This window comes from Dipodomys spectabilis, unplaced genomic scaffold (assembly GCF_019054845.1).
Source record: "Dipodomys spectabilis isolate Male_0828 unplaced genomic scaffold, ASM1905484v1 ptg000297l, whole genome shotgun sequence".
Lineage (NCBI taxonomy): Eukaryota > Metazoa > Chordata > Mammalia > Rodentia > Heteromyidae > Dipodomys > Dipodomys spectabilis.
The window spans coordinates 16,038,381-16,048,248 of record NW_024870974.1 but is presented as its reverse complement, the minus strand read 5'-3'; the positions used below and the strand labels follow the sequence as shown (position 1 = coordinate 16,048,248).

Here is a 9,868-nt window from a genome sequence, read left to right as displayed (position 1 = left end):
AGCCTTGAGCAAAAGAGCTCAGGGACAATGCCCAAGCCCTGAGTTCAAGCCCCATGACCAGAAACAAAAAAAAAAGTATAATATGTAGTAAATTAGGGTAACTACAAGAATAAAAACAAAATACGAATAGAAGAAAATATGAGCTGTCAAGTATTAGGCAACAAAGAAAGAATAATGAAAATAAAACTTGAAAAGCCAGCAAGTATAGTTCCAATATGTCAGAAATTACAGTAGATGTGAAATTAACTTTATAAATCATAAGAATTGCAGAATGTAGTTTTTTAGGGGTAGACCTAGCAATGAATGTTTTTTTACAAGTGATAGATTTAAAAAATAGTGTAATAGAAAATGCTAACAGGCCAGAAGAAACTGAGAATAACAATATAAAGTTTGAATTTCAGGCAAAAAATGTTATAAGGGAGGAGGTTTCTTCTTTTAAATTTCTGGAGCAAACACAGAGATGAACGTTTAAATTAGCAAACGCTGGGTGGCAAAAAACTGCCTTCCATAAAATGTGAAACCCTCATCCAATTGGATAAAGACCTAAATAGGATGAAAAGGCTGGCTTCTGCCAGCTTGTGTCACCAGGCATCCAGCCTTAGGGTCCACTCTGATGGTTTGACTTGACAGTCTTCATGAACACGTGGACATACATAGACCTCATATAAGTGATTCTGCCTCTCAGGAGAATTCTTATAAAAGGGATAAAATGAATGATTTCATATTAGTAAAAGAAATAATGCACCAATAAAATATAAATATACATGCTGTCAGTCAATGAAGAAATATGACCTCAATATACACTCAAAATATAGAGATCAAAACCTAGAGGGATAATGAGGGCAAATACTTATAAATATCAGCAATAAAAGCAAATCTAACAAGACATCTTTAGAAATTTCTGATAAGGCTGATAAAAAAATAAATAAAACATTTGAATAAGAAGGGTTTTATCCTCTTTCCTGTCTTGCAAGATGGTGGGTGAAAAGGCTGAGAAGCCAGACACTAAGGAGAAGAAACTTGAAGCCAAGAAGGCTGGTGCTGATGGCAAAGTAAAGAAACCTACCATTAAGGCTAAAAACCCAAGAAAGGGAGGCCCTACTGTAGCCCATTCCCAGTCCTGGTTTGAGGAACTGGCAGATACTCATGATCTGCAAGGTATTCCAGAAAAGCCATATACAAGATGAAGTACTCGGCTGCTAAGTCCAAGAAAGAAAAGAAAGTAAAAACATACTCTGGGCTATAACTGGTGAACAGATAATTGTTAATTCCTGCCCTTGTTTCGCCAATGTAAGTACATAGCACAAATATTCTGTTAGCTTTTTAAAAAAAAAATGTGATCTAGAGAGTCTTTTCCCTAAGACAAAACATAATTTGAAGCATCAAGCAATATACTGCAAAAACTGTGCCAGGTCTTGGTGCCTCATTCATATAGTCCTAGCTACTCAGGAGGCTGAGATCTGAAGAATGGGGTTTGAAACCAGCCTCAGAAGAGTCCATAAGATTCTTTTTTTTTTTTTTTTTTTGGGTCTGGTCGTGGGGCCTGAACTCTGGGCCTGGGCGCTGTCCCTCAGCTCTTCAGCTCAAGGCTAGCGCTCTACCACTTGAGCCACAGCGCCACTTCCAGCTTTTTTCTTTTTGCTTATGTGGTGCTGAGGAATCGAACCCAGGGCCTCAGCCATGCAAGGCAAGTGCTCTACCAGAGCCACTTTCCCAGCCCCGAGTCCATGAGATTCTTATCTCCAATTAATCAGCAAAAAGGGGCTGGGAAGGTGGCTCAGTGGTAGAGCACTTGCATGCATGAGACCCTCTGTTCGATTCCTCAGCACCACATGAGCAAAAAGAAAAAAGCTGGAAGTGGCGCTGTGGCTCAACTGGTAGAGCGCTAGCCTTGAGCTGAAGAGCTGAGGGACAGCGCCTGGGCCCAGAGTTCAGGCCCTACGACCGAACCCCCCCCCCCCCAAAAAAAAAATCAGCAAAAAGCCAGAAATATAGGTAAAGCTCAAATGGTAAAAGCACCAGCCTTGAAAGAAGAAGCCAAAAGAGAGTACCAAGCCAAGAGTTTAAGACCCAGTACTGGTATAAAAACAACAACAAAGTAGTATCTGTACAATCTGTACATCTGTACAATTCTGGAATTGTACAACAGATCATTTATATTCTTAAAAAGGGGGTATATGGGCAAAGATTAGAAACAGACATATATTAGGCTATCAATATTGAGTTTTAAAGAGTCATCTTTCAATTTTTTTTTCCTTTCTTAAAAGGCATGTTGGGGCTGGGAATGTGGCTTAGTGGTAGAGTGCTTGCCTAGCATGCATGAAGGAAGCCCTGGGTTCGATTCCTCATTACCACATAAACAGAAAAAGTTGGAAGTGGCACTGTGGCTCAGGTGGTAAAGTGCTAGCCTTGAGCAAAAGCTCAGGAACAGTGCATAGGCCCTGTGTTCAAGTCCCAGGATATAACCGAAAAAATAAAAAAGAAAGAAAAGAAAATCCAAAAGAAAAAGGAACAGGTTCTTGTGACTGTCAAAAAAGCCAGAATGGTGGTCCCCAGGTGGTTAAGCTTTGAAAAATGCCTACATACTAGCCCACTGAAGATGTGCCATGGAAGCTGTTGAGCCACTTCATTCAGCATGTGCAAAGGGCCAGCACACTCCAGGGACCATCCTCATCATACTCAATGGGTGCCACAGGGGTAAGAGAGTGGTTTTCTTAAAGCAGATGGGCAGTGGCAGTGATTGGACCTCTGTCCCTCAATTGTGTTCCTTGGTGTAGAACATACTAGAAATTTGTTACTGTTACCTCCACAAAGATTGATATCAGCAAGGTGAATATCCCCAAACATCTCACCAACTATTACAAGAAGCAGCAGCTGTGGAAGCCCAGGTACAGGAAGGTGAGATCTTCCACACAGAAAAAGAGAAAGATGAGGTTACAGTGAAGTGCACAGTTGATCAGAAAGCTGTGAACTCACAAACCAAAGCTGTTCCTCAGCTCTAAGGCCACATGCAATCTCTTTTTGCTCTAACAAATGGAATTTGTCCTCACAGAATAGGATTCTAAACTTACCGAGAGTCTAATTAAATCATTTCAATGTTAAAAAAAAAGTTTTACCTTCTCTTTTTCAATACATCTAACTTTTCTGTTTTCTTTGCTATTGTAGAAACAATAGCACTTGTTCAAGTAGTCAAAGAACATTCATGTCAATTGATCATGTACTAAGCCATAAAAGAAACTTTTAAAAGTTAAAAAAAAATCAGCATCACAGAAAATATGTTCTGTGAAAAAAGTAATTAGTAATGAAAGGTAGATTGTAAAAGATATATCAATAAAAAAACTTCCAAAATACCTAGGATTTAAATGAAATCCAAAGAAAGTGATAATCATTTTCTAGGACTATTTTGTGGTTTATTTGAAACCTGTATTTAAAATACTTCTAAAATAGTATTTGTGTTTGCTCAGCTGGAAACCTAGAAGCAAAATGAATCCAGGACTCATGTAATTTGAACTTCAGGGATATTTTTGGACCACACAAATAATGTCTCCAAATAGTGTGTGGAGTTAGTGATTTTCAGAGGATTTTTTTTTCTTTTAACATTTAGCATTCCAAAAGCCAAAGTTCAAATAGGCTCAGATTTCTTTGTTTTTTCACTAACAGTTTGGATATGGTTTAAGTATACCTCCTGACAGTTCATGTACTGGAATCATGTTCCACATGTGGTGATTTTGGAAGAAACTGGCATCACTGAGTTGAGATTTAAAGGAAGGCAATTAGGTCATAGGGCACTGCCCTGTGCTAAAGTTGCAATAGTCCTTCTTTTATCTATGTAATGCATAGATAAAACTTTTATTGCTTGTATTGACCAAGGCTAACTGATCCCAGAAGGGACCAGAGTTTGGGAGAAATATCTGGTCAAGGGCAGTTACCAGCTTCATTCTCTTGACTATTGTCAATAATACTTCTCTGAATGTAAGAGTACAAATGTCTCTTTGAGAGTCTGCTTTTAATTATTTTGGTAAATATTCACAACTTGCTTGATCACATGGTTATTATATTTTTAATTTTTTGAGGATCTGCTGTGCTATTTTCATAGAGGCTCCAGTTTCTCCACACTCTTGCAAAAATTTTCCTATTGTTTTATTACTTTTATTAGCATATGTTAATTATGCAAAATAGGGAGCTTCATTGTGATTTTTCCATACTGTTAGTGTATTTGAATCTTATTCACTCATTTCTACTGTGACTCTTTTCTTCCTTCCCTTTCCCTATCGACTTTCTTACTTTTTTTGGTATCAATCTTGGGCCTTGAATTCAGGGCCTGGGAGCTATTCCTGAGCTTTTTTTGCTCAAAGCTAGCAGTCTACCATTTCAGCCATAGCTCCAGTGCCAGCCTCAAAAGCAACAAGTTTTTAGTCATTTATTTATTAGAAGCATTTCTTGACAGGATGATTGTTCATTTCTGAGCTCTCCTTAAGAGATAGCAGACAATTTAAATTAGATTCAATATTACTGTGAATGATCATGTTTTCATGTCCTTTTTAGTTTAGATTTCAAGGTATCTGGAATAATGAGGGATAGTTTGACATCTTACCTTAGAACACTCAGTTCCCTGGCTGCCCCTTGCATTGGCTTTTCCTATATATATGCTGTACCCTTTCTCCACTTCCTTATAGGCATGGGATCACCTATAGTCCCATGAGCTCTGTGCTTGTCTGTGTTAATGATGAGATATGGCTCTTCATTCTTTCATAGGGTTCTAGATTTCTAGGATTTAAAATATTTAATAATATTAGAAATGTTTATATTACTGAATATATTTAGCAGTAATATAAATATGTTTTATAATACAATTTATTATATAATTACATTTAAAAGTGGGAGTAAAATGGTAAGAAAAAGAGACTGAACTCTATCTGGCTTCTGTATTCAGAGATCTTTTTTCTCATTCTATTTTAATTTGTATGGTTGGACTTTTGAAATCCATATACTCAACTTTTTTTTCCTTTGTTTTCTATTCTTATATCTCATTTATTTGAAAGAATTCTGTATCAAGGTAGTAAGCAAAACCATTGCATATTACATGTTTGTTTTTCTACTTTATAACCAAAGTTTTAATATTTTAAACTTCTACTGTAGCATGTTCTGATGCTATGGTTTTCCCTTGATGAAGCAGAACTTAGAAGAGAGTACCATTCCAGTTAGATCACTTCAGGCAACTCTGTGAGACTTCATTTCTTCCATCACTGATTTTGTTGTTGTTGTATTTCATTTCTTAGGTTTTAATTTTAGGTCCTTTCTTTCTTGTTTTCTTTTTGTAAGATATATTTCTTCCACAAAGTGTTTCATTCCCAGAAGACATGAAGTTATGTTTGTAGAGAGAAAAGTAACATCCTTACGTGTGTCAGGTACTGGCCTAGACATTTTACTGTGTCAATTCATTATCGAATACAACTTACAAAGTAGGTATTTTCTTCAAGGTTAGTGCAGATCAAGGTGACCTAAGTGGGGTCTGCCACCTTCCCGGGTTTTAGGAGCCACTTCCAGACTGCTACAGGTGAGAGGTGGTGAATCCTGACAGACACTGGACAAGTTAACCTTTGTTTTTGCTGGTGCACACCTTTGGGGCATGCATGAAGTTGGCTTCTCTCCAGTTACACTGGCTGCAAGAGAGAACATGCAATTAGATATGCAAGATACACTAGAAATTAGATACTCTGATTTTGGTTATCTCCAGAAACCATTCATCCAGAAGGAAGAGAAGAGCTTCCTCCCAAGAACTGGGTGAAGCGCCAGCTGCCGTGGCTGGGAGCCACCACATCCGCCTTTGCTAGCAGTGCCATGGCCCCCGCCTGCCTGGGTTGAGGCTCACCTCAAGTTTCAGCCACAGCAACCACAGGGCCGTGAACAGACCAAGAGAGCTTTCTAACCAGGAGTTTCCGATTTCTCCTCGGCGATTTCAAGTCCAGAAAGCAGAGCTTGGAGACACAAGGTGTGGGGGGGGGCGGATAGGGGGGGCACGGTAGAGACGGCGGGCAGCTGTGGATGAGAGGGACGCGCGGCTCACCACAGGCCGAGGCGGCTCACCACAGGCCGAGGCGTGGGGTAGGCGGGGTGGCATTGTGTGTGTGTGTGGGGGGGGGGTCCGTCCCTCCTCCTCCCGCCCCCTCCCCCTGCCCTGGGGCTCTGGGTTGAGGACTTCCGAGCCCCCACCTCCAGGGGATGTGTGGAAGCAGGGAGGTTAGGTTACCCCCCAAAGCACTCCCCCCCAAAACCAGAAACTCCAACACGCACCCCCCATCCTGTCACCTTATTAACCCCGGGGACCAGATGTCCCCCTGGGAGTTTGCCCGTGACACACTGACGCTCCTCCAGCTCCCGACTCAGCCCCACGGAGTCATTTGAAAGTGCAAACCCCGGGAATGAAAGGCAGCGTGAGGAAAACCGGGGTGCGGGGTGCGCACTCCGGCCTCCGGGTCGCCGGACCTCGGTCGTCCGCCTTCCACGTGTGGCTGCGCGGGAAACGCGCCTTTCGCTCGTGCGCGTGGTGGCGACGCCCCGGTGGGGGGGGGGAAGACCACGCCCCGCCCTGCCTGCCCCCGCCCCTCCCTCCCCGCACTTCCACGAAGGTCCTCCGCGGCTCCGCAGTTCAAGTTTCGGTGGAAACTTTCTCTCAAAAGCTCCACCCCCTTCGCCTAGGAAACCCTTGGGCGGGCGCGCACACTGCCGGCGTCCCGAGCGCACCTGGCGTCAGGGGCGGAGCCTCGTGTAGGGCGTGGCCTGAGGTCGAGAGGCGCGGCAGGAGGGCGAAGGGGTGTGGCTTGGGTGGAGGGGCGTGGCCTGCGGCGTGCTTCCTTTGAGACTAGCCGGCAGGTTGGGCCCCGCCCTCGCTCCTGAGGGCCCTGGAGGGGAGGGGTGGGCGGGGATAGCCGGGGCCCCGCGCGGCTCGGCCACCGGCTGACGCACCGTCGGAAAGTTACGCTCCGACCTGCTCTTGCCCGGTACTTTTTTCCCGGTTCTCAGGCTGAGTTGGAGCGGGGGTCTGGAGGATCCCCCTTCCCCACGCTTCTACCTGTGAGGGCCGCGAGGCGAGCGCGGAGCGTCGGGCCCTGGGCCCGGAGGAGCCGCCTCCGCCTCCCTGTCAGTGCGTGCCCGGCCGGGTGGGCGCTCGGGCACCCGCGTCCCCGGGCCCGCCGCCGGCCCGCCCCACAAACTTTGTGGCCGTCCGGGGGAACCGCGCGGGGAGGAGCAGCCGAGGCCGACAGGTTCGTGCGCGCTCGCCTGAGTGAGGCCGGTAGGCTTCTCCAGCTTTCGGGGGTCGGAGCGGGTGCCTCGCCCCCCTCGGTGGGCTGGGCAGGTGGGGGGGGCGGCGAGGGACCGGTGTCGCTCCGGCACGCGACCTTATTGGGCGGCTGCCCCTGGGGGAAGCCAGCTGTCATCAAGGCTCTCCACCCCTCTCCCGGTCCCGGGGATCCGCGCACCTGGATCCCGGGGGACCCGGGGCGGGGGCGATGGTGGCGAGGACTTGGCAGAGGCCAAGACGTCTGGGTCGGAGGCGTCCTCGGGCACCTCCTTGCTTACCCAAGACACCGAGGCGGTGCCACTCAGGACTTTATTATTGTGGGGTGGCTGTTGCTCAATTCCAGACATTCGCTGACGAAACTGCGTTCAGATGGTGGTGGTGGTGATGGACAGTGCGTGTGTGTGTGCGTGTGCGTGCGCGCGCGTGGGCGCCCGCGTGCGTTTCCCCCTGGACTCAACAAAGCTCCCTTGTTAACCCTACTTGTGCGAGGGAGTTAGAACTATTGCTTGAGATCAGGTTGGGTTAGTTGTGGTGGAGGCAGCGGTGTGGGCTTGGGACCTAGGGCATCGAGTGAGTGAGTCTGGAGAAGGATCCCTGATTCCACACCCCTACCCTTCTGGACCCTTCCATTTATAACATCCCTCTTTGGCCACGCACTAGGTGTTGCAGCCCTAGCCACGCAGGGACCCAGAGAACTCCCCCTGGAGGGTGAAGAGCCGTGAGCTGAGGAGACCGCCCTCAGGGAGCGGAAGGGTAGGGATTGTTGCTTCCCTGTAAACTGGGGCCTACCCCTCCCTTTCATTCTCAGGTAGGCTCTGCTGTCAAATTCATCTCTAGGGTGTCAGCTGCTGCCTGCTAATAGCCATAGCAGCTCTGAAGAAATTATATAGGTCACTGAAAAATAATTCCTGCTTAATCACTTTTATCCTGTTGATTAACGAACTCGGGGCAAGATTTCCTTTCCTTAATGTACCTTGCCTGCTTGTCAGGGTCACCTGTCTGACCTCCAGTTCACTCCTGCACCAGGCATCTAGACACTAGTTGCCTTGTAAGCCACAGCCAGAGTTTTTATTTGGACAACTTTAGTGATTTTTGGACAGAAAATTTGGACAGAGCAGTCGATTCAGTTCCTAAACTTACTGGTTAGTCAGGCACGCTAGTTGGCTTTAGATATTTTTTTTCAGATATGTGACGACTGATTTCTTTTAGCTGCAGTTAATCCCTTTCTGCAAAAGCTCCTAAAAATAGTATCTGTGTCTGCTTCGAAACAAATGGCATTCTGGGTCATTTGTTTTTTATAGTTGGAGAAATAGGATAAAATTGTGAGCCCGGAGCTGGTGGCTCAAGCCTTAATCCCAGCTACTCAGGAGACTGAGATCTGAGGATGACAGTTCAAAGCCAGCCTGGTCAGGAAAGTCAGTGAGATTCTTGTCTCCAATTAACTGCCAGAAGCTGGAAGTGGAGCTGTGGCCCAAATTGGTAGAGCATTAGCCTTGAGCAAAACTGCTCAGGGACGGCACCTAGGCCCTGAGTTCAAGCCCCAAGACTAACAATAACAACAACAGAACTGTGCAAGGTGAGTAGAAAGAGCTAGAGAAACAGGGTGTCACTGAGGTGAATTCAGGAAATGTAGAGCAATCACATAATTTATGCCCAATTGCCTAGCTAGCAATGCATTGCTGGACAGTTTGAAGCAATACACTGTTTCTGTTCTTTCTGTCTTGGAAAGTTAATAGACAGATGTACAAATATTATATAGAAATTGGAGGTAAATATTGGAACAAACAAGAGTTACTTCTGAGGTGTGAAATTATGGACTTGAATTACTTTATTTATTTTAGGTTCTGGGGTTTTGAACTCTGGGTTTCAGGTAACTACTCTATCATTTAAACTGTGTCCTCCAGCCCTTTCATTTTTACTTAACCAAATAGCCTGACCCCTTTCTACTGGCCTTGAACTGTGATCTTCCTTCCTCAACCTCCAGAGTAGCTGGCTTCATTTACAAGAATATTAGAAAAGAAATTAACAGAAGCAAACATGGCTGTAGTGCTTTTCCACATACCATATTGTGCTGTGTGACTTAAGCATTTTACAGTAGTTCTAGAGTACTTAGACTACACAGGAGGAAAAAAGTGTGTGTGTGTGTATGTGTGTGTGTGTGTGTATGTGTGTGTATCTACCTAATAGAATCTCTTCATTTTGGGTTATATAAACACCTTCTTATGCACAAGGCTGAAAATAGAAATTATGAATCTATGTTCATGTGAGGTCAGGCGAATGAAAGATGCCACACTTTTAGGTGGGGCTCACCTCATTTCCTCCCATCTCAGGTTCTTTTTAATTTTAATGTTTTCCCTAAAGAGAAGCTAGTAATTGATAACAGCTATAAAAATACTCAGCAGTTGTTGGATGATCTGCTAATTAGCTCTTATGAAGCATAGGTTTTTTAAAAAAACATTTTCTTAAGAACATTATTCTAGGACATGCCATTAAGGAGTTCAGAAAATTCACAAGGTTTGGCAGAATGCAGAAGGAATGTATGCTGACTTGTCTCCTTGTATCATG

At 44.8% G+C, this 9,868-nt stretch overlaps 1 protein-coding gene and 1 pseudogene across 1 annotated transcript in view; both read left to right on the top strand.

The window, feature by feature from the left end:
• Positions 1-961: 961 nt before the first annotated feature.
• On the top strand, positions 962-3,065 carry LOC122127222 (annotated as a pseudogene).
• Positions 3,066-7,247: 4,182 nt separating this feature from the next.
• Fhip1a (FHF complex subunit HOOK interacting protein 1A) overlaps positions 7,248-9,868 on the top strand; it is a 169,346-nt gene continuing 166,725 nt past the window's right edge. Inside the window, exon 1 of the mRNA XM_042701751.1 lies at positions 7,248-7,294. The gene's annotated coding sequence lies outside the window, so the exon portion shown is untranslated. The remainder of the gene's footprint in view (positions 7,295-9,868) is intronic.